Genomic DNA, 25598 nt, shown 5'->3' with positions numbered 1-25598 from the left:
GGTCATTACATGTATCCCCTGCTGTGGAAACTACCTGTATAGCATTTGGATAATGAGGTGTGCTAACAAAGAAAATATCGTAATCTGAGTCTCGTTTTCACAGTGACCACAGAGGCCTCAAAAGTATAATATTTCAAAATATTCCTTTTTCCAGCCTTTTGTTGCATACCTTGACTATGTTCTCAGTAAAAAGAACCATTGACACATGCAAGAGTACATTTCCACTACATGTAAAATGACGATCCCCAAGTCGTCAACAGGTCGACAAGTGTTTTTTGAGAAGTTTAATTACTGTTTCCATTTTATCCCATGGACAGTTTAGACTGACTATCCATTGACTGTTACACTGAAAGAGGTCCCCTTTCACTGATCAGGTGCTTGCACTTATCAGAAGGCCTCTCAAACCTTGAAATTCTTCAATCCTGTGCTCTGTTTCATGACGTAGCAGCCTTACTTTATCACTAACTCTGGCTACTGATGGGTCAGCACATGGAATAGGAGCTGTCCTGTCTCATAAACAAATGGTATGGGAAAACTTAAAATGTTTGTGATCAGAACATTAAACCAGCCCAGGAACATTACTCCTTAATTGCAAAAGACATGTTGGCTGTCATTTTTCACATGGCCAGAAGTTCCATTTAATTACAGATCATAAGCTATTATCATCACTGTTCAGGCTCCAAGACCAGGTTCCCAGAATGCACTACCAATTGCCTATACCAGTGGGTCTTGTATTTATGAAATTATCAGCACTCTATGACTCCGCCACTTCTGTTTCCATGCCAGGATGAGAAAGTCGGAGGGATAGAGGAGTAACACCTCTTTAAAAAAACCTTGGGTCACCTGGTGCAGGTGATAGTACTTGTATGGGGGCCTAAGCAGGGTAACAGTGAAGAGCCCAATAGCAATAAAGGCAGAGATTAAAGTTATTGGTGTAGCAGAGCTGGCAAAAGGGGCACCTGCTTACTGAGGCTAACAGTAGGAACCAGCTACCTTGTAGGAAGAGGAGGGATCCTCAAAGACTAAGAAACCACCTCTGACAGAAAAGGCAGCCACTCAACAGGACGTGAAGGGGCAGCCCCAATGGTGGTAGTGGGCAGAGATGACTTCCTGGGTGTGTAATATGCATGTAGACACGAAAATGTCGAGCACATGTGAAAACCAGATAACCTCTATGACAACGACCAAGCATGAGACACAGACCGCTCTAATAATGGCTACTTGGTATGTGCTGAGTCTTTTCAAAGCAGAGGCATTCAGGAACAAGATCAACTGATAAAGTACTAAACAGGAATAGCAGCACTGCAGGAGAAAGGTGGAGGGAAACTTGTTGGTTGGATTCTGGTGATTATACAACATTTTACAGCAGTAGTAGTACAGCCAGTCTTGGAACCAGCTTTCTAGTACAATGGGAATACAAGTTAGCAATACAGGCCTTTGGAGCAATAAATAGTGGGGTATGCACACTGAGAATAAAATTTGAAATTCTTCACTATTACACTGATTTGCACTCTTACTCCAATAGAGCAAACGAATGATAAGGCTAAAGACTCCTTTTATAAACAACTTTAAGGCATGTATGATGCTACAGCTAAAAATGATGTGAAAGTGATTCTAGGAGATACGAATGCCAAAGTGAGAAGGGAAACTGTGTTTAGACTAAATATGAGAAAGTACAATCTACATGAAGTGTGTAATGACAACAGATTGAGTCTGGTTGATTTTGTCATGAGCAAAAACATCAAGTTAAGCAGCACCATATTACCACAAAAGAACACCCATACAGAGATGTGGAAATCCCTAGGTGGGGACACAGTCTTCTAAATACATCAAGTGACTATCCAAAGAAAACACGGATAAGGCATTAAGGACATCAATAACAATATATAACCACGTAGAAAGGAATGAAGGGAATAATAAGTATAATAAGAATTTTATCACTAAATTAAACAGCATAGGAATTCAACCAGAGGACATATTTAGTTTTGTGTGTGTGTGGATCTGATGGGCACCCAACGTCGAGATGGGCACCCAACGTCGAGCTCATCAGCACCCTTACACTTATGACAACAAACGAATGTGGAGATGAACTTAAAGAGTTGAACACGCATGCACTCGAAATGACCACACAGCCACTCTGCATCACTTGCACTAAAACCAATTAGGAGGGAAGAGAGCTAATCAAGGAGTTAAAACACAGAGAAAACAAAACACAAAAGAACTAAAAGAAAAGCACAGGGAAATGTGACTGGCTGACCACTTACAAAAAATTAGAGTGAGCTAGCCACCGTTTGATACATTAAGAACATCTCCCTAAAATCTTGTTAAACAGTTGGACAATTCACATAACTTTAAAACCCTAACCACATTTGTTTGATCATTACATAAAATAGGTGGCAGATCTGCCAGCAAATATGCCACAGTTTGCTGGTCGGCAAATAAAATGCAGTCCAATAAAATGTGGTGCATTGTGATCTGCACACCTCAAGCACCACACATTGGAGGGTCCTCTCGCCAGGACATAGGGCTGTAGCCTATGCAAAGATGAGTAAGAAGGACCTCGTCCCGCCGACGTGACTGGAAGGTAGTACTCCACGGCCGAGTTGTGGGCTTGATGGCACACAGCTTATTATCCGTCACTGCCAGCCACTCATCTTCCCATCGACACATGACTTTGTACCTCAATAGCGAGGTGATAGCATGCAGGGGGATAGCACACCAAAATACCAGAGGATCACGACACACTTCCTTGGCTGCTCAATCTGCCCTTTCATTCCCGCAATTTCAATGTACCCAGGTACATCCTGGATATTCTAGGTTACTGTATCTGCTGGGTACAAACGTTGCAGAGAGTACAGGGTGCTCATACAATCTGAGCACACAAGAAATCTAACACCAGGAGAATGTCTCATATGATCCAGTGCTCGGAAGATCGTATATAATTCTGCATCGAACACAGTAAATTCTGGAGGCAGTCTGACCTTGAGGACACTCTAGGAACATGACAGAGCAACCACCAGAGACCTCTGCTTAGACCCATCTGTAAAAACAACTACAAAAGGTCATGGTACTCAGATAAAATATCAGAGAATATCACATTAAAAACAGAAACAGGAGCACTATCTCTCCTGTACTGCACCAAATCTAAAATCACTCTGCAACAGAGGCAGACGGTTAAAGCCCTGGATTTGGGGTCGTACTGGCTCCACACTGAGTGACTCCAGCACACGCTGCACGCAAATCCAAAATAGCATTGTGGCTCATGGACAGTTGGAAAAAAGGTGATACGGAGGTGGACGAGCAACAGTATGGTATGCAGGTGAAGTTGGAGCTGCAAGGAACTTAAACACCTGACGCACCTTGAGGAGCTAGCGCCAGATGGTAAGTGGTGGTTCCCCCACCTCAGCACAGATGCTAGGTATGGGACTGGTCCGATAAGCACCCGTGGCCACCCGAATCTCCTCATATGGACAGCATCAATGATCCGCAAGTAAAAGGGCCTTGCTGACCCATACACCGTGCAATCATAGTCCAGCCGCAAATGCACAAACGCCTGATAAAACTAAAGGAGACATGCCCTGTCCACTCCCCAAGACCTATGGCTAACACACTTGTTGATGTTCAGTGCCTTCAGGGTTCTGGCTTTCATGTCTCACAGGCGTGGTAACCATGACAATTGGGAATAAAAAATGAGGCCCAGAAACCACACTGAGTCTCTAAAATGTCGAATGGTGTCTCCCATATTCAAGACAAGCAAATTAAAAAGATGATGAGAACGATTAAAATGAACACACTCACACACACTTATCTGAAGAAAACTGGAAACCCATCTTTGCAGCCCACTCCCCTAACCTCTGCACTGTAAGTTGCAACTGACAGCACATCATTGCAACACTGGAGGAGCAACAAAAAACAGCAAAATTGTTTACAAATAAGGAGCACTGTACAGGACTCCTTACCATAGATGTGATATTGTTGATGACTATGGCAAAGAGGGTAACACTTAAACCAATGCCCTGAGGAACACCTTATCCTCCTGCTCAAATCGATCAGGCAGTGTGTCACCAACTTGGTTCCTAAAAAACTGCCGAGACAGCAAAGACCGTATGAAGATGGGTAGGTGGCCTCGAAAGCCCCACTGATGCAGTTGTGCAAGAATACAGTGTCTCCAAGTAGTATCATATGCCCTATTTATATCGAAGAGTATGCCGATACAGTGATGCTTATGGAGGAAAGCCTGCTGAACAGTCACCTCTAGGAGGGGCAGATTGTCGACAGTGGACCGAAATCTTCGGAATCCACACTGAGAGCAGCTAAGGAGTTGCCTGGTCTCTAACAAATGGACCAGACAATGGTTAACCATTCGCTCCAGAGTCTTTCCCACACAGCTCATTAAGGCGATACTCTGATAACTACTGGGACATGTGTAGTCCTTTCCTCCACAAGTTTGGAAAGTTGCCTGTCTGCCTTATTAGATTAAAACTTTCGAGGAGGATTTCCTTTGATTCCACTGGCAAATGTCGAAGCAAGCAGTACCGGGTTTGGTCATGACAGGGTGCAGTGTCACAGATCTCAGTCAGTGCCGATTCAAGCTCTCACTTGGGGAGAAGGAGAGTTGTAGGTCTCAGAACTGTTGGACCTGAAGTCCAACTTTTCCCTCTCAACAGTTGCACAATAATGACGAAACCGCAGATCCTGGTTTTCATTGGCAGTAGTTTGTGCAAAATGTTCAGCCAGTGTCTGAGGAATGTCTCTGGGTGTTGTTTGGACGCACCCCTGTTTCAGCACTGCTGTTTTTGGTAAACGGCTGCGTTTTCTGGAAATCCTCCCGATGGCTTCCCATATTTTTATACAAGACGTGGAATGATTTATGGAGTACAAGAACACTTGCCATGACCTTTTATTACTCTCCCTAATGATACATCGAGCCTTGGCATCGCAACTCGAAGTTCCTAAGGTTGCCTGCTGTCGGTTGGCATTTAAAATGTCGAAGAGCAGCACACCTTTCCCCGATCGCAGAATGGCACTCATCTGTCCACCAAAGTACTGGTCACCTCCTAAGGTGACCTGAGTACGGAGGTCAGTGGCACGATGAATCACTCGTGTGATGTAATCCACCCATCCTTGGATGCTGTCGCAGTGTTCGAACACAGCCAGCTGGCTGAAATGCGTCCAGTTAGCCCTGCTGACCATCCATTGAGGGGGCTTAACTTCAGGTGGTGAGCCATTTAGTAGGTGAAGGCGGATTGGGAAGTGGTCACTGGAATGAAGGTCATTAATGATCTCCCACTGAACAGAATCAGTGAGGGTGGGAGAACAGAAAGAGAGGTCAATGACTGAGAATGACACAGTAGCAGTAGAGAAATGTGTGAGATTACCGCTGTTGAGGATGTACGGCTCATGAGATGTCATGACGCCCTCCAAGACCCAACCCCGAGGGCAAGTATTGGTCAAACCCCGCAGGACATGATGGGCACTGAAGTCTCCCAGGAGGAGGAATGGTCGCGGGAGTTGTGTGACAAGATCTGTGAGAGCCTCAGAGTCTAGTGCATCTTGTGGAGGTAAATAAAGAGGAACTGTTGTTGGTCTTTCCAGGTGCCGCTGCCTGGATTGCTTTGTCCTTACTCATTTTCCCTTGACATGTACACGTGCAAGTACAGGACCTTGTGGGGGATACAGGCACGCTACACATCGTCTGTGTCTAAGCGTCCGCCTTGGTTGGTTGATTGATCCTTCGACACACAATAATTTGAACTGCAACTACTTGCAGGTCAGTAGCCAAGGGGAGAGCAGAGGATACCTCCCTTGCCCCCCCCCCCCCCCCCCCCCGATAGGTCATCATTGTGGTATAGCTTATATCCCTGGAGCACAGGGACATCTGTATCTTTAAAATGCATTTCTTGTAAACAAAAGCACACAGGACGTGCCTGTGCTACGAGTTTCAGTTCCTCCACATGAGTTCAGAACCCATTCATGTACCACTGTAGTGTGGAAGCCGTGTCATCAGTGCCGTTTTAATTTACCCCTGGGGAGGTAAAGCACTTGAAGATCGAGGGGGAGTGGAGAGGCTGCCTGGATCCAAGGCATCTAACTCCATGATATTCTCCTCATCAGTCAGATGGGAAAGAATGATGTCTGATGGAGCTCAGGACAGCTTTTGACCCGAACATCATGAGCCTTTCCCTGTACCCTGGCCCTTAGAGGATGAGGGGGAAAGAGGCTGTTGAGAGGCACTCTGCTTTTCTTGTACCTTATGGATGCTCGCTGCAGAACTGTTGTTGGTCTTTCCAGGTGCAGCTGCCTGGACTGTTTTGTCCTCATTCATTTTCCCTTGACATGTACACGTGCAAGTACAGGAGCTTGTGGGGGCTACAGGCAAGCTAGGTGTCGTCTGTGTCTAAGTGTCCGCCTTGATTAGTTGGTTTGTTTGTTTAAAAGACAGTGGGAAGGGACCAAACTGCTACGTCATCGGTACCTTGTTCCAAATAAAACAATGCCACAAGGGTGAGAATAAAACACACGAGACTGTCAACTCAAAACGGAGAGAGAGGAAAACCCACAAGAACAATGGAAGGGCAACAAACACAAAAGTAGAGACGAAAACCACAGAAACGCAAGAAATATGAAAACAGATTAAAACAACAAAACTGATTACCATGGCTGGCTGACCATGAGAATAAAGAGGAGAATCCAGCCACCCTGCAACACATTAAAACCTCCACCCTAAAAGCACTATGGTGGAGGACACAGAGAGACAAAGGACATGCACAAAAACTTAGATCAAATGATAAAACCTACCCTCACAAATAAATTGTATATCTAAATCAGCCAATGAAGTGTCGTCAGATAAAATTAGTGGAAACGAGTCCAGTAACTGAAGATTTTGTCACAAGGCAGTCAAAGTGGGACAGTGCACCAGAATATGGGCACTGTCAACCGCATGCTGCATCGATACGGAGGTGGGTCTTCACGGTGCCGGAGGTAGCTGTGGATCGCCCAAGCGTGGCCAATGTGGAGCCGGCAGAGAACCACAGAGTCCCTGCGAGAGGCCCGCATAGAGGACTGCCACACAGTCATAGTCTCCTTAATGGCAAGCAGTTTGCTGCCATTCCATCTCCCAAAGCCGAAAAACCTGGCAGTGTAAAAACGAATGCAGATCAGTTATTGGAATGCCAATCTCCAAAGGCAGTTCCCGCATAGCCTGTCTGGCCAGCCTGTCAGCAAGTTCGCTGCCTGGGATTCTGACGTGTCCTGGGGTCCACATAAACACCACTGAACGACCAGACCATTCCAGGGCATAGATGGACTCCTGGATGGTCACTACCAAAGGATGAAGAGGGTAGCACTGGTTGATAGCTTGTAGGCTGCTCAAGGAGTCAGTACACAGAAGAAACAACTCCCCAGGGCATGAACAGATGTGCTTAAGAGCACGAGATATGGCCACCAGCTCTACACCACAGCCATCGGGCAAGAAATGTTGTTCAATATGTCCTCCATGGACATACGCGAAGCCAACGTGTTCCATCAGCCACTAAGTCGCCAATGTAAACCACTTCATGGCCTCGGTACATGTCAAGAACAAAGAGGAAGTGACAGTGGAGAGCCGCAGAGTGAACAGAGTCCTTTGGGCCATGTGAAAGGTCCAGGCGAAGTTGCGGCCTAGGTGTACACCATGGAGGTGTACACGAATGGACCTGTTATATAGGTGGTAAAGGGAAGGATCCCAATTCAGACAGTAGAGATTGGACGTGAACTGCAATTGTACACCCTGACCTGGGCGGTGGACACGGGAGATGAACCGCCGTGGGTGGGAAAAGGAGACGGTAATTCGGATACGCAGGAGAACTACGAATGTATGCAACGTAACTGGCAAGCAGTTGCACATGCCTGACATGCAATGGAGGGACTCCAGCCACCACCAGGATGCTAGTCACCAGACTCATCCTAAAAGCACCTGTCGCTAGTCGAATGCCACAGTGGTGCACTGGGTCGAGTAAATGCAAGGCTGAGGGCGCTGCTTAACCATAAACCAGACTCCCATAGCCAAAGTGGGATTCAACAAGGGCTCTGTAGAGCTGCAGCAGTGTAGAGGGATCTGCACCCCAGTTGGTGGTGCTCAGGCAGCAGAGGGCATTGAGGTGCTGCCAGCACTCCCGCTTAAGCTGACGAAGGTGAGGAAGCGAAGTCAACCAAGCGTTGAGAACCAATCCTAAAAATCGATATATCTCTACTATAGTGAGGGGATTGCCAGTAAGGCAAAGTTCAGATTGATGAATGGTACGATGCCGACAGAAGCGCATGACACATGACTTTGCAGCCGAAAACTGGAAGTCGTGGGCTAGAGATCATGACTGCACCTTGTGGATGCCTCCCTGTAAGTGCCGCTCAGCAACACCAGTACTGGTGGAGCAGTACGAAATGCAGAAGTCATCTGCATACACAGAGGGTGAGACGTACATCCCTATGGCTGCTGCTAGACCATTAATGGCCACTAAAAATAGAGATACCTCAATACAGAGCCCTGCAGGACCCCATTCTCCTGGACATGGGAGGAACTATGGGAGGCACCAACTTCGACATGGAAAGTACAATGCAACAGGAAACTCTGGACAAAAACTGGGAGTGGGCCTCGGAGACTCCACTCATATAATGTGGCAAGGATATGATGTCACCAGGTGGTGTCGTATGCTTTTCGTAAATCAAAAAAGACAGCAACAAGGTGTTGACATATGGAACAGGCGGTTCGGATGGCAGACTCGAGGGACACAAGATTATCAGTGGTTGAGCGACCCAGGCGGAAACCGTCCTGACACAGAGTCAGTAGGCCATATGGCTCCAGGACCCAACCCAACTGCCGACACACCGTACATTCCAACAGCTTACAAAGAACATTGGCGAGGCTGATGGGCCGATAGCTATCCACATCAAGTGGGTTTTTGCCAGGTTTGAGCACTGGCATGATGGTGCTCTCCTGCCAGCGCAATGGAAAGATGCCATTGCACCAGATCCGGTTGAAGATCACAAGGAGATGTCGCTTGTAGTCAGACAAGAGATGTTTAATCATCGGACTGTGGTTCCGATCTGGCCCAAGAGCTGTGTCGGGGCAACGTGCAAGGGCACTGAGGAGGTCCAACTCTGTGAAAGGGGCGTTATAGGGTTCACTGTGGCGTGTAGTGAACAAGAGGACTTTCCTTTCCATCCACCGTTTGAGAGTGTGAAAGGCTGGGAGGTGATCCTCCAATGCAGAGGCGCAAGCATAGTGCTCAGCAAAGTGCTCGGTAATTGCATTAGTGTCGGTAGATAACATGCCATTCATGTTAACTCTGGGAACACCTGCTGGGGTCTGGTACCCAAAAACTCATTTGATCTTCACCCAGACTTGGCACCCAATGATCGAGACGTATCTCTCCCAACACCCTGGTTTCCATCGTTTGATAAGCTGGCGAACGCAGGCACAGAGCCATTTAAAGGCTATGAGGTGCTCCAGGGAATGGTGCCACTTATGCCACTGTAGAGATCGCTGACACTACTTAATTGCCTCAGCGGCTCCCGACAACCCTCAAGGGACTGTCTTTCGCTGGGGACACCCTGAAGAGTTAAGGGATCATGTTTTCCGCAACAGAAACGATCGTTGTAGTTACCTGCTCAACCACCACATCGATGCTACCATGTGGGGGAGATCCAATGGTGACAGCAGAGGTGAAGGCTTCCCAATCTACCTTGTTTAAAGCCCATCTGGGCAGGCGTCAGTGGGCCTGACACCCTGCGTTTGAGGGGTCCTTGCTCCTAAAGTAGGTGCTTTGGGAGCAACGGAGGAAGATGCCCACCATGGGAGCAGATTTATTCTAGTGACCCGGAGGGCAAACTGTTTGTGGCACAGAGTAAGGAACCACTGGCACTTGGGGTGGTGACGTAGCTGCAACATAGGTCGACATCAACAGAATGAGGTGTAATCTTTCAAATTTACATTTAGCCTCTTGGTAAGTCAACTGGTCCAGGCTATTGTACTCCCAGATTTTCCACTCCTTTTGGCATGTTGGGCAGTCTGGCGAGCAGGGGGAGGGATGCTTTCCACAGTTGATGCAAGTGGGAGGAGGCCCACATGGAGTCTGTGGGTGCAGTGGACATCCGCAGTATCGACATGTGGCGCTGGAAGTGCAGCAGGAAGACACGTGACCGAACGTCCAACACTTAAAGCACCGCATAGGGAGAGGGACATATTGTTTAACATCACAGCAGTAGACCATCACCTTGACCTTTCCAGGCAATGAATCACCCTCAAAGGCCAAGATGAAGGCACTGGTAGAAACCCTGTTGTCTTTTGAGTCCCCTGTAAATGCGCCGGATGAAATGAACACCCCACCATTCTAAATGGCTGTGGAGATTGTCGTCAGACTGCAAGAGGAGATCGCGATGAAAAATGATCCCCTGGACCATGTTGAGGCTTTTATGGGAACTGACAGAAATAGGAATATCACCTAGCTTGTCACAGGCAAGCAACGCTCGGGATTGGGCTGGGGATGCTGTCTGAATCAAGACTGCGCCATTTCGCATCTTGGACAGCACTGTCACTTCTCCAAACTTATCCTCAAGGTGTTCAATGAAAAACTGAGTCTCCATAGGTAGAAAGGAAGCCCTATCAGTTCTGCTACAGACTAAAATCCTAGGCGAATGTGGCTCTCACCATTCTGTAGCCCTACGTTCCTCCTATAGTGTAGCGAGGGAGGGAAACGATTTAGGGTCATACCTGTCAGCATTGTGTTCGATCTTGTCCTTCTTAGAGACTGCTGGTGTTGTACGGTCACCAGCAAGAGATGACTTAGTCCACTTCATTGCAGGTGATCCACCCCGAGGCCACCCTCTCTGATCAGGGGCTCTCCTCACAGGTGCCACTCAGCTACAGCAAAGATCAACTGGCATGATGGCCGTTGCTGGGAGTCCTGATGCCCCAGGAAGATAGGCATCTACTCCTTGGCATACGAGGTGAGTTTACAGCTCAGGCATCAGCAGTGCAATCCCTGTGTTGTCAGGGGGCTACCACCAAATGGGTACATGATGACCCCACCACAACAAACTGGCTACCGTGCTGAATATTGGGCGCAGAGAAATCCAATATTGTCATGGGGGTGATAGAGGACAATGGAAGAAGATGACATACCCTGGAAAGTGTCCTCGCCCAAAATGTTGAATCGCAGGTGGAGATGCAAAGCCATGTCAAGATATTCAGGAGATCGAACCTAAGGGCACTATTGATAACTCGTGCACCACGTAAGGCATCGTTCCCCTTATGGCCCGCACTTCTGTAGAATTCTGAAAGTGGCAGGTCAAACCATACAACGGGAACTGAACCCATAGGGCCGAAAAGTGTGAGACTCCTTTTAATCGCCTCTTACGAGAGGTAGGAATACCTCGGTCCTATTCTAATCCCCAAACCCACAGGGGGGCATCGGCCTTGGGAATATGTTTCTGCACCACGGAAGAATAGAGGTGGCAAAGACAAGGCGTTTTATCATCTTATATTCTTTCTTGTCTTCAGCATAGTGAATCCGATTGATCATTTTTATCTACTGTATTTTGCGTTCTTCAGCAAAAACAGGGCAGTCTCAGCTCCAGACTGGCTGGTAATCAGAGCAATTGATGCAGATCGCCGGAGACGAGCAGTCAGCCCCAGAATCATGAGTGGATTTTCCGCAGTTCCCGTAGATTGCTTCACCTCCACAACTTATGATTGTATGGCCAAAATGCTGTCATTTATAGCACCACATAGGGTTTGGAATGTCAGACCGAACATTGGGTCGAAGGAACCCCGCCATAAGATGTTCAGGCAGTGTCGGAGAATTGAATGAGACAAAGAAAGTGGCAGTCTTTACAGTTGCTCTATTATTCTTGCGTGTTCGTTGCTCCAAATCGACTATTTCCTGAGATGCCCATTCTTGCTTGAGTTCTATGTCCGTGTCCATGATATCCGGCATGTGATAATGTCCTTACTGGAGCTGAGAGAGATGTGCATATCAACAATGATATCATAGTCACCCAGGTTCTTAAGAAGGTCTACCTGCTTTGACCCATTAGTTTCAACCAACAATAAACCATTATGCAATTGTTTTATAGATTTTAATGTTCCAGCAAGGCCTTTTAAACCCTTACGAACATAAAAGGAGGACACTTTCAAATGTCCCCTCCTTCCTCTTTATCACCAGAAATACAATGTTATTCAGGACTCCATGAGCCTTGTTACTGCAGTCCAAAGTATTCTTATCAATAGGAGGACCAGCCTCTCTCATTCTTTTGGATGAATGGGTGTGAATACTCCCAGGTGGTGCACCCTTCTTGCTGGGAGGAGATGATGATGATTTCGAGGCTTCCGCCTCAGTCCCGCGAGCAGCTAGGGAAATAAGGGTCACTGAGACAGAGCCCCACATGCCTCAGTAAGCCTTATACAACTGACGTGTGGCACATTCCCCAGAGGTTGCTCACTAACAGCTGTTCCACCTCAACAGCCAGGCATCCCGACAGCACGCAGCACACCTTGAGACTGAGGTTTTATATATATATATATATATATATATATATATATATATATATATATATAGAGAGAGAGAGAGAGAGAGGTTTATCCCGTCCTCACAATCCAGGCAGTCAAGACAAGATCCACATTCCCTGAGACACAAAACGTTCCACCACCACGCCGCGCAGTGGTCACTGAAGCATGCCCAGAGCTTACGGTGATGGGGGCTGGGTAGCACTTACCAGTCCCCAGCTCAGGAACCCTGCGTTCACCAAGCCCAAAACCAGAAAATCAATGCTCAGCCCCTGAGGGCTTTGATGTGGTATTGCTATTTACTATCATTCCACTCAATGAAGGGTTGCAAGATTTTTCCTCCCAATATTGCAGAACTGTTTAAATATTGCCTCAAATCACACATTTCAATGGGCTATGGGGAACATCGTAAGCAAAGTAATAGCAAATTTCTTTATGGAAAAATTCAAAAAGCAAGCACTGAAACTGGAAACAAGAAACCGAATATTAGGTTCCGGTACATGGGTGCTACATTTATTGTGTGGAGGTATGGCACAGAGGAACTAGCTCATTTGCACAAGCATCTCAATGGGATTAATCTGAAGTTCAGTTTAGCATAGAGGAGGAGGTAGGCGGAAGACTGAATTTTCTTGATGTGCTAGTTTTCAAGAAACCAGATGGTAGCTTACACTACACAGTTTATCGAAAACCCACGCACACAGACAGGTACTAACACCAGGATTTGAATCACCACACACAACAAAAGTGAGGCATCATAAAAACATTGGTGGCAGAGCAAAGAAAATTTGTGGTGGGGGGGGGGGGGGCAGCAAAAACAACTGAGGTCATAAGCGCCCATGTCATAAACTTAGAAAACCAATATGTGAAAGAAATTAAAAGCAACTATACACTAAGCCCAACCAACGGAAGGAAAGACAGCTAAAACCAAAGGCAAAGAACAACAAAATATACTGTAGAGAACAGAGTCCTCTAACCAAAGATTAAATGTTTTACGCCATATTCCTACAATGGAGAAAAAGTAAAACCCAATCAATAGCCCATGTACCATTAGCTAAAACAGCCGAAAACTAAGATGGAAAACAAACTGACATATAAGCAGTTAAAACAAAAGCATTGGGTCAGGAAATGGTGAAAAAGTTGATGACAATGAGCACAAGTGGTGAGGGATCACCACTTAACCAATAGCTATGGCTAAAAAGACAGTGCCCGATACACAACCTACATAAAATTATCTCATCACAGCGAGAGGGCCAAGCAGAGGTCAGCCAAGTAGCTGGGAGTGTTTTAATTCCCCAGAGCTTGTTCCCATGATGGGAATACCTGTGTGATGCCAAAGTGACACCACCTGGTGACAGATGGCAACACGGAAATCATCGGAAGGAATGGAGAAGTACTAGTGGGCCGAGGCAGGAGGACTGCATCCTTGACAGCCTGACAGCTGACAGCAGTGTCAGCAGGTTCGTTTCCCATCAGACCAACATGATGAGGAACCCACACGAACATCATGATGACTCTCTCAACAGCGAGCAAGTGGAAGGTTTCTTGGACCTGATGCACTAAGGGACGGACTGTGTACAGCATACTGAGGCTCTGAAGGACACTGAGAAAATTGGAGCATATGCCACAGTTAAAAATTCACGTTGCTGCATGTACTGGGTGGTTTCGTAGAGGATAAAGAGCTCTGCTGCAAAAATCTAGCAGTGTTCTGGAAGTACCTACTGGAAATGGTCAGTGCCAATGAGGAAGGCACGGTCAACAGTTGGTATTAGAGTTATCAGCAGACACGAAGGAGCTACCACTAAGTTGCGTGCTAAGGTTGAGAAACACAGCAATAGATCAAATATGGAGTAGTGTCCTTGGAAAGCCTACAAAATCCAAGACGAACATGGGCTGCTGCACAAAGTCAATGCAGCTCAAGTTTCACACCCATTGGGAACGTGGCAGGTAGCACGAAGTTAAGCTGCCGGAGCAGTAGCCTAAAGCAAACTCCGGGAGGTAACAGAGAAGAAGTGCGGGCCCCATGCCAGCAGTAAAGAGTGTCATTGAAAAAGGGGCAAGGCTGGATGGCCAGGCATGGAAGACAAATGGCATTCATATCCACTGAGGAGGACATCACACCGGTAGGACAGTGGTCGAGTTCACCAGTTTCAGCATAGAGACTTTCAACTGGGCTAGTGTAGAAGGCGTCACTGGCCAAACGTATTCCACAATGGGGGATTACGTTAAGATGGCGTAAGGTGGTCGGACGTTCAGATGAACAAACAAAACACCCATAGTCTAGCTTCAAACAAACAAGGATCAGTATAAACAAAGGAGGGTGGTCCGATCCATTCCCTAGGAAGTACTGCTTAGGGCACATAGAACATTTAGGGATCAGGTACAGTGTGCAGCCAGGCAAGGCACATGGCAGGACCAAGAAAGTTTCCTATCAAGCATGAGCCCCAGGTTTCTGTAATTTCAGTAAACGGAAGAGCAACAGCCCCAAGTGCATACATGGTGGAATAACCCACCACATCAACAGAAAATTATGCAAACGGTTTTGTCAATGGAAAAGTGAAAGCCATTGTCAATGCTCCACTATTGACTGACTGAGTGAGGAGGGTTGTAGGACTAAATGGCATGGTCATCACCTCGTGATTCAAAAATTATGTGCCAAAGATAGAAGCGTCCCCTTAAAGTGAATGCATCCAGTCAGAGGGACCCATGACCACTCCCACATGCAAAGTTCGCTCTTTTATCCCTCTGTTTTTCCAGGTTTTAGATTTTGCCTGCCTTTTATGCCTTTAGTGTGTGTGTTTTTAGATAGATTCCTTCCTTTATAGTTTGAACCCTCTGACTGAGGGTTGGGCTTAGTGTATAGTTGCTTTTAATTTCTTTTAAGTATTGGTTTTCTAAGTATATGACAGGGATCAAGAAAACTTGAAGAGAGGCCACACCACAACTACCCTGCCCCTGCTTCAGTAGTAAAGTAAAATACTATAAATGAAAATAAAAACCACTTTCATGAAGGAAACTGAGGACCAGTTCAACCATCCATGAATTGTCTGCTAATATTAAAGACAGGGAATCTCAAAGGCTATCCTTAGTACAAAGGGACAAAAGAAGGGGACATTCCACCAATAATTCTCCATGATTAAAGACAATCTAGACATCGCTGAAGACACCACTCAAGGAGACAAGCCCATGAAGAACTGCAACAGATTGCAAAGTCGCTGACAAAAAGTGAGCCACAGATGCCTGATGGGAGCCAGAGAGGCCTAGTGGGAGACAGGCCATAACAGGGTTACAGGCCACGGCAAAGAGAACGACACAACGGAGCATTGAGGTACCCTAATATCCCAGATAAAAGTGTCCAACTAAATCGAATCCAAATGTACCTTGAAAACTCTGTCTTTTAAAAATTCCTGAAGGAAAAGTGGCAGGCGGACTAAGAAGCCCCAGGTGTATAGAGTACACAGAATACAAGTCCTCTCCAGCAGGTGTCATAGGCTTCCTCCAAATCAAAAAACAAAACCACAGCCTGGTATTTCCACGGAAAAAAGGTTCATGACATGGGTTGACAAAGTGATGAGACAGCCAACTGTAGAACATTGTGGATGAAATCCTCATTCTGCAGGCGTAAGTACACTCCTGGAAATGGAAAAAAGAACACATTGACACCGGTGTGTCAGACCCACCATACTTGCTCCGGACACTGCGAGAGGGCTGTACAAGCAATGATCACACGCACGGCACAGCGGACACACCAGGAACCGCGGTGTTGGCCGTCGAATGGCGCTAGCTGCGCAGCATTTGTGCACCGCCGCCGTCAGTGTCAGCCAGTTTGCCGTGGCATACGGAGCTCCATCGCAGTCTTTAACACTGGTAGCATGCCGCGACAGCGTGGACGTGAACCGTATGTGCAGTTGACGGACTTTGAGCGAGGGCGTATAGTGGGCATGCAGGAGGCCGGGTGGACGTACCGCCGAATTGCTCAACACGTGGAGCGTGAGGTCTCCACAGTACATCGATGTTGTCGCCAGTGGTCGGCGGAAGGTGCACATGCCCGTCGACCTAGGACCGGACCGCAGCAACGCACGGATGCACGCCAAGACCGTAGGATCCTACGCAGTGCCGTAGGGGACCGCACCGCCACTTCCCAGCAAATTAGGGACACTGTTGCTCCTGGGGTATCGGCGAGGACCATTCGCAACCGTCTCCATGAAGCTGGGCTACGGTCCCGCACACCGTTAGGCCGTCTTCCGCTCACGCCCCAACATCGTGCAGCCCGCCTCCAGTGGTGTCGCGACAGGCGTGAATGGAGGGACGAATGGAGACGTGTCGTCTTCAGCGATGAGAGTCGCTTCTGCCTTGGTGTCAATGATGGTCGTATGCATGTTTGGCGCCGTGCAGGTGAGCGCCACAATCAGGACTGCATACAACCGAGGCACACAGGGCCAACACCCGCCATCATGGTGTGGGGAGCGAGCTCCTACACTGGCCGTACACCACTGGTGATCGTCGAGGGGACACTGAATAGTGCACGGTACATCCAAACCGTCATCGAACCCATCGTTCTACCATTCCTAGACCGGCAAGGGAACTTGCTGTTCCAACAGGACAATGCACGTCCGCATGTATCCCGTGCCACCCAACGTGCTCTAGAAGGTGTAAGTCAACTACCCTGACCAGCAAGATCTCCGGATCTGTCCCCCATTGAGCATGTTTGGGACTGGATGAAGCGTCGTCTCACACGGTCTGCACGTCCAGCACTAACGCTGGTCCAACTGAGGCGCCAGGTGGAAATGGCATGGCAAGCCGTTCCACAGGACTACATCCAGCATCTCTACGATCGTCTCCATGGGAGAATAGCAGCCTGCATTGCTGCGAAAGGTGGATATACACTGTACTAGTGCCGACATTGTGCATGCTCTGTTGCCTGTGTCTATGTGCCTGTGGTTCTGTCAGTGTGATCATGTGATGTATCTGACCCCAGGAATGTGTCAATAAAGTTTCCCCTTCCTGGGACAATGAATTCACGGTGTTCTTATTTCAATTTCCAGGAGTGTAGATTACAGGACTCGAGCCACAATACCTGGTGGCCACGAGTCATATATTCCATCACCTTGTGAACACAGCTGGCAAGTGAAATGGGGCAGTAGCTGGAAGGAAGGTGTTTGTCCTTGCCAGGCTTAGGTACGGGTGTGACAAAGTCTTCACACCAGCGCCTGGGAAATGTGTCACCTGCCCAAATGCGATTGTAACTATGAAGGAGAAAGTGCTTGCTCACAAGAGAAAGGTGCTGCAACATCTGAATGTGAACATCATCCAGCCCTGGGACAGAAGATCCGGATGAAGTGGGAGCATGATCTAGCTCTGGATAGTAAACGTGGCATTTTAGCATTCCTGATTCTGAGAGGAAATGATATCACGACAGGGTGATAGTGAGTGGAGATCAAAATCTCTGCAAAATAGTGGCCCAAAGCATTGGAGATAGCAATGGCACCCACAATGACATCATCTGCTATGGTCAGGGTGGAAATTGGGCAATGTACCTTGGTCCGAGACAGTTGTCGGAGGTTGGCCCATATGAAGAAAAAGGGAGTGGAACTGTTAAAAGAACTAGTAAATGAAATCCAGGTAGCTTTTTTGCTACCCTGAAGAAAGCGACAACACTGCACACAAACTGTTTATAAGGAATGCAGTTCCCCAATGTAGGATGATGGTGAAAAATGTAGAGCGCCCATCTCTGTGCGCAAACTGCGTCGCACCACACCTCTGACCACCATGGGACCAGGACTTGGCATGGTAAAGGTGAAATGCGAAGATGGAATGTTCTGCAGGATAATATCTGTAAGATATTTCACCTGGTCATCACAACTGGGGAAATGTTGTTCATCAAAGGATGCCAGGGAGCAGTAAAGCCTCCAGTTGGCCTTTGAAAGCTGCCAATTTGGTTTACATGTAAGCGAGGTAGGAATCAGCAAATGGGCAGCACATGGGAAATGATCTCTCAAGTACATGTCTGGGAGAACGGACCACTCGAGACAAAGGGCAAGCTGGGCAGTGTAGACCAAGTGGTCCAAATGGGAATACGTGTGTGTAAAGTCTAGAAGGAACATGGGTGTTCCAGTGTTAAGGCAGATGAGGTTGAGCTGACAGAATGTCAGCCAAGAGGGCACCTCTTTGGCAAGTTCGCTAAGAGCCCAAAATGGGATGGTGCGCAGTCACGGAGAGGGGGAGTTGTCCAATAAGCTGGAGGAAGTCTGCCCTGGTGACACCGAATGATGGAAGGATGTAGACGGTACAAAGAGAAAAGACGAAGTGGGGAAGGAAAATGCAGACTGCAACAGCTTCCAGCCAGGTGTTCAGTGAAATGGTTTGACCACGAATGTCATCCTGGATGAGCAGCATGACTCCTCCATGGGACGGAATGCCATCCTCAGTGGGAAAGGTCAATGTTCACCAAAAAGAACTGCAAGATATCAAAGCGGTCACGAGGATGCAATTTTGTTTCCTGAAGGCAGAAAACAAGTGGGCACTGTGATTCCCAGAACAGCCTTAATTTGTCCTTATTGGATTTAACATCATGAGAATTTCATTGGAGGAGAGTCACGATGGGGGAAGGGGAGGAGAGAAAAAAATGAAGGGTTGTCACCTCAGTGGCTGCCGAGTTCCAGCCTCCAAAGATTCACTACAACAGAGTGCAGAGGCTGGAGGATCTGCTCCATAAGATCTACAGAGGTGTTGGCATTCTCCTCAGGTCGGCCAGCACATTCCAGGACAGAGAAATGGTTGGCAGTGCGCACCAGCGAGATGGAGTTCGGCTGGGTAAGAGTATCATGCAGTGACACCGTGGGAGAGGGTCTTCGAGTCAGCAAAGAAAAGACTGTTGCCTTTGTTTGGTTTCTTTGAGCCTTTTCATTTGGCAGATGAAGACAAAGGTGTTTGTTGGCTGGCGGGACATAGTCTTCACGGGGGTATTCCTTCTGTCCTTATGGACTATGTGATGGCACACCTTAGTGTTGAACATTGGTGTTTCAAAATTGTTTATTAGTGATTTTAGAGATTCATTGGACTGACTGAGACCTATCTGCTAAAACTCGTTTTGGAATTGTGTGTATGGTGATTTGTTAGTAATTTTAACGTCAGCTACAGACTTTCTTCTGACTTTAGAATTATTATTTCTATGTTATGTTCATGGTTGAAGATTTAAACATGTTTTTCGATTCTTATTAATTATTTGATATGACTATGATGTTTACCAGCAGTTTCTTGTATGTCATAATGGGTGATGACATGGTGACAACTATTTACCTTTTGCAAATGTATGGCTTGATTCTACACATGTGAAATGCCATGTCTGCACTTAAGTTATAAAAATAATGAAAGTTGTTGCATCACAGAAGAGTGGCAAGTTTATTTGGCGTAATCAGCATGGCCATGTTTGGAGATCCATTTGGAGAGGTTCCCGGTTTGAGAGAAATGAATTGATGGGTATCATTGGGACTGTGCAAGTTATTTTGGTTAGGCTATGTTTTCAATAAACCTACGTATAGAGCTTTGGCTAAATGGTATTGTCGACTTCATTTCAGCTATGTAGGCCACATGAAACTTCCCATACCAACTTTTTGCAGACTCATTTGTGTTTTAGTATCAGAGATTTCACTTTCTGTATTTGTGTTTGTTAAGGTTTTTGAATTTTTGAGAATAGACTTTTAAATAAGTATTTGTTTGAAATGTCTTTAAGATAACAAATGTCATACTTTGTCAGCCACCACCCAAATTCCAATTCCTGCAGTTGTCCCATTGGTTTTACATTTGTTTTACAATTACATGTATCTTGGACTAGTTTTGTCTGTTTGCACCTTTAATGTGATATCATGGTCATCGTTTTGTGCAAGGGCAACATGGTGATGTCCACCATCTTGATGACATCATGGGTCGAAACTGACTTGTAGTATCAAATATTTTGGTAGTTCGCAAATACCTTCCACTCTACCCTAGATCTGTGACTTTGCTAGAGATCAGTCAGTCACCACAATTACCATTTAAAAATGCGCAAAGCAGAATGACAATATCACAATCATCAACATACCCGCCATCTCCAATTAACATACACAGGTTTAGTACACAACGCACTCCAAGCCACCACCCACAGTAAATAAACAACATAATGTTAAAGAACGCAACTGAAATATATAAACAAAACCATGGTAAATACTTCAGACATCACACTTGAAAGAGTATAACACTGCCCCACACTCCTCATCAACCGAGCTAGGTTAATAATTGGCTCCTTTTACCGACCCCCCGACTCAGCAGCATTAGTGGCAGAACAACTGAGAGAAAATTTGGAATACATTTCACATAAATTTTCTCAGCATGTTATGGTCTTAGGTGGAGATTTCAATTTACCAGATATAGACTGGGACACTCAGATGTTTAGAACGGGTGGTAGGGACAGAGCATCGAGTGACATTATACTGAGTGCACTATCCAAAAATTACTTCGAGCAATTAAACAGAGAACCGACTCGTGGAGATAACATCTTGGACCTACTGATAACAAACAGACCCAAACTTTTCGACTCTGTAAGTGCAGAACAGGGAATCAGTGATCATAAGGCCGTTGCAGCATCCCTGAATATGGAAGTTAACAGGAATATAAAAAAAGGGAGGAAGGTTTATCTGTTTAGCGAGAGTAATAGAAGGCAGATTTCAGACTACCTAACAGATCAAAACGAAAATTTCTGTTCCGACACTGACAATGTTGAGTGTTTATGGAAAAAGTTCAAGGCAATCATAAAATGCGTTTTAGACAGGTACGTGCCGAGTAAAACTGTGAGGGACGGGAAAAACCCACCGTGGTACAACAACAAAGTTAGGAAACTACTGCGAAAGCAAAGAGAGCTTCACTCCAAGTTTAAACGCAGCCAAAACCTCTCAGACAAACAGAAGCTAAACGATGTCAAAGTTAGCGTAAGGAGGGCTATGCGTGAAGCGTTCAGTGAATTCGAAAGTAAAATACTAGGTACCGACTTGACAGAAAATCCTAGGAAGTTCTGGTCTTACGTTAAATCAGTAAGTGGCTCGAAACATCATGTCCAGACACTCCGGGATGATGATGGCATTGAAACAGAGGATGACAAGCGTAAAGCTGAAATACTAAACACCTTTTTCCAAAGCTGTTTCACAGAAGAAGACCGCACTGCAGTTCCTTCTCTAAATCCTCGCACCAACGAAAAAATGGCTGACATTGAAATAAGTGTCCAAGGAATAGAAAAGCAACTGGAATCACTCAACAGAGGAAAGTCCACTGGACCTGACGGGATACCAATTCGATTCTACACAGAGTACGCGAAAGAACTTGCCCCCCTTCTAACAGCCGTGTACCGCAAGTCTCTAGAGGAACAGAAGGTTCCAAATGATTGGAAAAGAGCACAGGTAGTCCCAGTCTTCAAGAAGGGTCGTCGTGCAGATGCGCAAAACTATAGACCTATCTCTCTGACGTCGATCTGTTGTAGAATTTTAGAACATGTCTTTTGCTCGAGTATCATGTCGTTTTTGGAAACTCAGAATCTACTATGTAGGAATCAACATGGATTCCGGAAACAGCGATCGTGTGAAACCCAACTCGCTTTATTTGTTCATGAGACCCAGAAAATATTAGATACAGGCTCCCAGGTAGATGCTATTTTTCTTGACTTCCGGAAGGCGTTCGATACAGTTCCGCACTGTCGCCTGATAAACAAAGTAAGAGCCTACGGAATATCAGACCAGCTGTGTGGCTGGATTGAAGAGTTTTTAGCAAACAGAACACAGCATGTTGTTATCAACGGAGAGACGTCTACAGACATTAAAGTAACCTCTGGCGTGCCACAGGGGAGTGTTATGGGACCATTGCTTTTCACAATATATATAAATGACCTAGTAGATAGTGTCGGAAGTTCCATGCGGCTTTTCGCGGATGATGCTGTAGTATACTGAGAAGTTGCAGCATTAGAAAATTGTAGCGAAATGCAGGAAGATCTGCAGCGGATAGGCACTTGGTGCAGGGAGTGGCAACTGACCCTTAATATAGACAAATGTAATGTATTGCGAATACATAGAAAGAAGGATCCTTTATTGTATGATTATATGATAGCGGAACAAACACTGGTAGCAGTTACTTATGTAAAATATCTGGGAGTATGCGTGCGGAACGATTTGAAGTGGAATGATCATATAAAATTAATTGTTGGTAAGGCGGGTACCAGGTTGAGATTCATTGGGAGAGTCCTTAGAAAATGTAGTCCATCAACAAAGGAGGTGGCTTACAAAACACTCGTTCGACCTATACTTGAGTATTGCTCATCAGTGTGGGATCCGCACCAGATCGGGTTGACGGAGGAGATAGAGAAGATCCAAAGAAGAGTGGCGCGTTTCGTCACAGGGTTATTTGGTAACCGTGATAGCGTTACGGAGATGTTTAACAAACTCAAGTGGCAGACTCTGCAAGAGAGGCGCTCTGCATCGCGGTGTAGCTTGCTCGCCAGGTTTCGAGAGGGTGCGTTTCTGGATGAGGTATCGAATATATTGCTTCCCCCTACTTATACCTCCCGAGGAGATCACGAATGTAAAATTAGAGAGATTAGAGCGCGCACAGAGGCTTTCAGACAGTCGTTCTTCCCGCGAACCATACGCGACTGGAACAGGAAAGGGAGGTAATGACAGTGCCACGTAAAGTGCCCTCCGCCACACACCGTTGGGTGGCTTGCGGAGTATAAATGTAGATGTAGGTGTCCTGTTGTAGACTAGACCCAAAATCTTGTACTACTATCATTGCTCTTTTTAGCCATGGCCAAATGGCAAGGACGCTATTCAATCCCACAGACTACATAAATGTATTAATTTAAAACTACATACACTTGGTGACAAACATATAAACAGAAACAGAGTTGCCAGTTTTAATATTCAAGCTATTTCCAAAGCAGAAAGTGATTCACTAGCGTTTGTGTAAAATGGCCAGGACAGGTACTTGGTTCAAGGATATGGAGGAATCCCAATGCACACACAATTATGGCTGGCAACACTGGAACACAATCTTCCTTACAAATGTAGGCTAGGTTATGGAACTGCACCATGGCTTGTCACTTATTACACAAGTCTTATGACTGCAGATCAAATGATTTACAAGTATTGCAGAACAAAGGAACACATCATAATGGTATATTGGTTTTGACAGGTGAAAAGGCATTTTCACAATCACAAACACGATTGGCCACACAGGCAGTGGACTCTGTTACTTTATCATGAATGGTTCTACACAATGAGGCTAAACATTTCAAGGATGAAGCAAACGAAAGAAGCAGGAACTAGTGAAGCAGATGATTATTGGTTGCGGGAAACAGACTATGACAGGAAGGAAGGACAGCAAAGAAAGAACAAAATTCAAGAAGATTGCAAGATCTTGTGGCTCATCGAGTGACACTATCAGAACCTGAAATCCCTGTTGGAGAGAAGTTTTGCAAAATTTACATCACTCACGAACTCACAGGTTAAATTAGTGGATCAAAGCATGTGTCCAATTTCCCAAGAGACAGCTCAGTTGGAAGGTAGGTTAAGATACCAAATAAATCAGTCAGGTCTCACCAAACAGAGCACCTCAGTTTTACGGTCAGGCCAACTTCTGAGATGCACCTAAATTTTACTAAAACTTAAGGAGAAATAGTTTTTTATCTGGCCAATTACGATTATAAACGCAGTTTCTAACACTTACTTCATTTTGTAGATACAGGACCCACCTCTTGACTTGTTCCACATCTTGAAGGTTCTGAGTTATACTGGAGTACACACAGCATAATACCCGAGCTAAGCAATAAACGAACTAAAAGTAATTTGTGCTCGAAATGAGTGGATCTAATGTACTACCCCAAATGACTTACACTAATGAAACCAATAGCATCCATTTGAAGATTGTTTACAAAACAACTAAAAGTCAAACGCTTAGATCAGAAAAGGACCAGCAAACATATATTACGGAAATGAGTTCCCAAATATTCGCAGAAAGATATCGCAATGACATTTTACGCAATACAAATGAAACAAACATTGAGTATATACACTGATTGAAGTAGAAGACTAGAGTCGAAAGTTACATGATGTTAACAACATGCTACGCACGCAATATGCTCTGTAATGCGCATATCGGAATCATCTGGTACAGATTTTCCAAGCAAGAATGATGATACACCTTAAGCAACTTAAATTCTGGTTAGTTTAATGATCAGAGGGTGTCACTTGTTTGTGCTTCAAATTGTCAAATTCTGATTTGGACACCCTTACGAATAAGACAAGACGTGAATTAAACAAGCAATTTACCATTCTAAATGACACACATCGCATACCACAATACTTACAAGCCTGTATCACACAATATGTCACTTAACCGCGAACATAAACATTACATTTTTCCCTCCTCAACCATAGGGCTCTCACTTTGTGTTTATGAATTAGTCACAGATGTTAAGTACTGTGGAACTACATCCTTGGATACCAACGATTCGCATTTTCCTGTCGTTGCAGTATTGCTGATATTTTGCGTTGCAACTTCATCTGTGTAATGACTGATTTAAATGCTGTTTGGTTCCAACAAAATGTTTCAATCATTAGGGGGGGCTTACGCAGAAGAAATCTGATGGTAAACGCTGTTTTAGGTTTTTATTGCTCTGCATAGTGCTACGCTTCTATCTTGGCTAACCTGCAAGATCTCGTATTCAATTGAATGTGAGACGCGGGCTATTCGAAGAGTTGGTGCCTTAGTACAGTACAATGTAAATTATAAAACGGGTGGTTTTGCCCGTTTAAGATGCTAGGTTTTACATATTGATAAAATAAAATTCTAAAATATAAACAAGAAAGATGTGCGCTTTCAAACTAGGTTTTAAGTGACCGCAGTAATTGTGCTTCAAAGTAAGTGAATAATTTTAGAGTACAAACCTCTAACTGAGCAACAGTGTGTGCAATGGAATGAAACGTCCTAGCGAATTAAAAATGTGTGCAGGATCGGGAATCAAGCCGGTAATCTTTCTTTCCAT

At 45.7% G+C, this 25598-nt stretch overlaps 1 protein-coding gene across 1 annotated transcript in view; it reads right to left on the bottom strand.

Moving 5' to 3' along the window:
• LOC126161626 (transcriptional adapter 3-B) overlaps positions 1 to 25046 on the bottom strand; it is a 54051-nt gene extending 29005 nt beyond the window's left edge. The window contains exon 1 of the mRNA XM_049917585.1: positions 24921 to 25046. The gene's annotated coding sequence lies outside the window, so the exon portion shown is untranslated. The remainder of the gene's footprint in view (positions 1 to 24920) is intronic.
• Positions 25047 to 25598: the final 552 nt, after the last annotated feature.

Source organism: Schistocerca cancellata, chromosome 2, assembly GCF_023864275.1.
Source record: "Schistocerca cancellata isolate TAMUIC-IGC-003103 chromosome 2, iqSchCanc2.1, whole genome shotgun sequence".
In the NCBI taxonomy this organism is placed as follows: Eukaryota; Metazoa; Arthropoda; class Insecta; order Orthoptera; family Acrididae; genus Schistocerca; species Schistocerca cancellata.
Note: the sequence above shows the minus strand (reverse complement) of the source record. Positions and strands in the feature narration are given on the sequence as shown.